Source organism: Eptesicus fuscus, chromosome 9 (assembly GCF_027574615.1).
Source record: "Eptesicus fuscus isolate TK198812 chromosome 9, DD_ASM_mEF_20220401, whole genome shotgun sequence".
Classification (NCBI taxonomy): domain Eukaryota; kingdom Metazoa; phylum Chordata; class Mammalia; order Chiroptera; family Vespertilionidae; genus Eptesicus; species Eptesicus fuscus.
In genome coordinates, this window is record NC_072481.1 from 4,655,075 (window position 1) to 4,659,085 (window position 4,011).

A 4,011-nucleotide genomic window follows, 5' to 3' on the forward strand; every position below is an offset into this window, starting at 1 on the left:
AGATAACAGCAAGTGCTGGCGGGGATGTGGGGAAATAGAACCCCTGGTAGATTGTTGGTGGGAATGTAGAATGACGCAGCTGCTGTGAACAAGTCTGGCAGTTTCTAAAAAAAATAAACACAGAATAATCATATGACCTAGTAATTCCGCTCCTATGAATAAAAACATACGTCCACACAAAAACACGTCCACACATGTTCACAGCAGCATTATTTACGGTAGCTAAAAAATGGAAATGTCTGTGAACTAATGAATGAATGAATAAAATGTGGTGAATCCATACAATCAAGTATTATTTAGCAATGAAAAGGAATGAAGCACTGGTACATGCTACAACATGGATGACCCTTGAAGACATTATGTAGATACACATAGATGTGTCTATGTAACCTATATGTAGACAAGGCCACATACTGTATGGTTCCTTGTTAATGAGAAGTCCAGAGTAGGCAAATTCACAGAGAGCAAATCAGTGGCTCAAGGGGAACTGGGGAGTGACTGCTAATGAGGAAGGGGTGATAAAAAACGTACCAAATCGATTGTGGTGGTGGCTGCACAACTCTGTGACAATACTAGAAACCAGCGAACTGTACACTCTAACCGGGTGGATGGCGTCGCATGTGAATTATATTTCAGTAAAGCTGTTATTAAAGAAATCATGTGCCCGGCTGGTGTGGCTCAGTGGTGGAGCGTCGACCTATGAACCAGGAGGTCACGGTTCGATTCCCGGTCAGGGCACAGGCCTGGGTTGTGGGCTCGGTCTCCAGTAGGAGGCGTGCAGGAGGCAGCCGATCAATGATTCTCTCACATCATTGGTGTTTTTATCCCTTTTCCCCTCTCCCTAGCTCTCTGAAACCAATAAAAACATTTTTTAAAAAAACAACCATGTGACAAAGGTCCTGGACAACCCAGAGGGTTTGAGAATCTGCAAACGTACGATCTGCGGTGCACAGAATAATGACTCTACAGACGTCCAGGCCTTAACGTCCGGAACCCGTACGTCGCCTTACCTGGCAAACGGGACTCTGCAGGTGTGACTAAAGGTAAAGACTCTGACACGGGGAGTCAAAGCACGTGATGGTCTGTTGCTGGCTTTGACGATGGAGCTTGGGGGCCACAAGCTGGGAATGTGGTGTCCCTGGACGCTGGGAACGGCCTGTTGACAGCCAGCAAGGACGCGTGGATCTCGGTCCCAAACCACAAGGAACTAAATTCTGCCAGCACCCAACTGAGCAAGAGAAGGGCTCCCCGAGGAAGGAACGCAGCCCATGGAGACCCACGGGGGACTTCTGACCGACGGGACTGGAAGAGTCTATGTTTGTGTTGTTGAAGCCACTAAATAAATGGTGGCAAGTTGTTACGGCAGCAACAGAGAGCGGACACACAGCTATTCATGGAGACTCTATGAAGCCATCCTTCACAAAGCAGAGTGCTGGCGTCCTCGTGCCTGGGGAGGGAAAGCTCTACTGCTCTACTGCGGCGAAAACCCATGACACCTGTTCAGTCCCCCGCGCCTCCCCCCCCCTCCCCCCGCAAAAGCCAAGAGTGAACGGGCAGGGCTGACTAGGGAGCGCTGCCCGAAAATAGAAACTCCACAGACATCCTCGTGAGTCACTCATCACCCTGGGTCTCACTGTCCGTGTCTGCGTCTGCGAAGCAGCCTGTGACCCCGACTTCTGCCTACCACGCGATTGAGGAAGACAACAAAACCTGCTGACAGAGCCCCAGGGCGCTCCCGGACAGGCCCAGCTCAGGTCCCGGGACCCCTGCGGGGGGCGGGGCGGCATCTCCTCTCTCAGGCTCCCTCCAGTGTTCCGGGCCCACCTGGTCGCCGGTGGTGTGGCCTGGAGTGCCTGCTGTGCGTACAGAAATGAGAAAAGCTTCAGGTCGACAACGGTGCTGACTCCGGGGATCAGGCCCAGGGACGAGGTTTTAGATGTTTGCTTTGGGGGCCGTACTCTCACACCTGGATGAGACCAAACCGTTCGCAGGTGGAAAGAAAGCAAAGCAATGATCCAGATCAGACGAGAAGGTGCCGAGTGGGGAGAGACTGAGGTAAGCACGAAAGGTGAGCCAGGAGGGCGGAGAAATGGAAAGGCCTCCGTGACGTGTGGGAGTGGAAACACTCCCGGGAAACCAGGTGTGACATCCTAGGCTCGTTGCCATCACTCCTCAGACCCCACCCCACAACATGCAACTCGGCATACATTTTCTTAATAAACCGGTTACCACTGACTGGCTTTGGGGTATTTTAAAAGATGCCTTCAAGGTACCTGACGATCATCCTTGTGATGGCTGCAGAGGGGTCTGGGAAAGGTCCCCTCCGCTCACCTGCCTCTGGGCACCTGGCTTCTCCCATCTGTGCCTGCCTTGGCCCGGTTTTACATAGCTGTGCGGGTGCATGGTGCACCCAGGGTTACAGAGCATGGGAAGGGCTCCTACCAGGAGTCCTGGTATCACCCAGTCCGGTTTGGCTGGTCCCTGCCCAGACCCTACTGCCCACGTCCAGTTGTGGAGGCAGCCAGTGGGTACCTGGCTCCTTGACCCTCTGCACAAGTCCCCCCAGGATGGCTGAAATCCCTGCTGAGTCCCAGCAGCCCAGTGCAGGCCCCCAGATGGCTCGGGCCTTGGTGACGCCGGGGTCCAGCCCCCTTGCCTCCCCAGCTTTCCTGGAACCCTCTTGCCCAACATCCTGTGTGGTAATTACGCCTGTTGGCCCTACTTCGTCCTGCTGGCCACTGCCAAGTTCCCTCTGCTAGTTCCCGACCGGCTACCTCCACCAGACCCTTCAAGAAATGAAAAGCTGCTTCCAGTTTTCCCGCTCGGGTCAGATCCCCTCTCTCAGGGGGTCCAGCATCCTTCAGCGAGATGGCCATGCATTCTCCTGTCCCAGGGATGGGAGGAAGGCGGGTCTGGAGAAGGGACAGAGTGGGAAAGGGGGATCTATGTCCAAGGGATGGTCCTGGGTGGTCCGGCTGGCCACTGTGGCAGTGTCCCTGCCTTCGTTAGCCCAAGGTCACTCGGGGCCTGCTGAGAAGCAGGGAGGAGCAGCCGCCTCTGAAATGCCTGGGGGCCGCCTGGGCGCACTCACAGCACGCTGGGGCCGGGAGGAAAGTGGGCACAGGGCTGCTGCAGGCCGAGGGGCGGGTACTGCATGATAACGGTGAGGCGTCGGGTAGAGGACCACATACCATTCACTGGATGCCGAGCCAGGCAGCTGGCTAGGCTGCCTCACTGTACCCCTTAAGTCGCCCCACAGAGAGGGCAGGGCCTTCTTCCCACTTACTGTCTCCCTAACAAAGCCACCCAGGGGCAGGCTACCATTTACTGGGCACGTGTCACAGGCCTGAGAGCCCTGGGGCAGGTGCTCTCTCACTGCCCCGTGGCACAGGTGAAGGAACTGAGTCCCAGGTCACCGTCTTCAAGGTCACGCGGGTATAAACAGAGATTAAAGCTGCCTGGTGGAAGCATGGGAACAGCGGGCTCTCCGACCCCTAAATCAATACCTCTGGATACTGAACATGGGAGGAACCCAGCCACTCAGGCAGACCACCCGGATGGAGAAAAGCGAGGCCTGGGGGGGGGGTCAATGGTACCCTGTTCCCACAGCGCGTGTCAGATTCTGGGGAGGAGCCAGCGAGCAGGCTCCCAGGCTTCCGCCAGGACACAGCCTCTCCTCGCGGCCCCGTGCGTCTCAGACGCAGCCGCTCCGTCGCCCAGGAGGGCCCCGCGCTGCGAACGGGAGGGAGGGCGCGCCACCTGCCCGGCCATTGCGCTCCGAAGACCAGCGCGACCACGCGAACCAGGAAATCCTTCCCGAGGCCCCGCCCCTCTCGCCCCCTGACCCCGGGCCAGGGGGGCGTGGCCTCGCCTGCGCCTCCGCCTCCCTCGCGCGCAACTGGCTCAGTCCCACTGCGCGTGCGCGCGCCCCTGACGCGGGGATTTCCCCCCCAACCCCCCACCCCCTGACGCGGGGACCCCCTGCGCGCGCGCCGAGGACGCCCTGGTCTC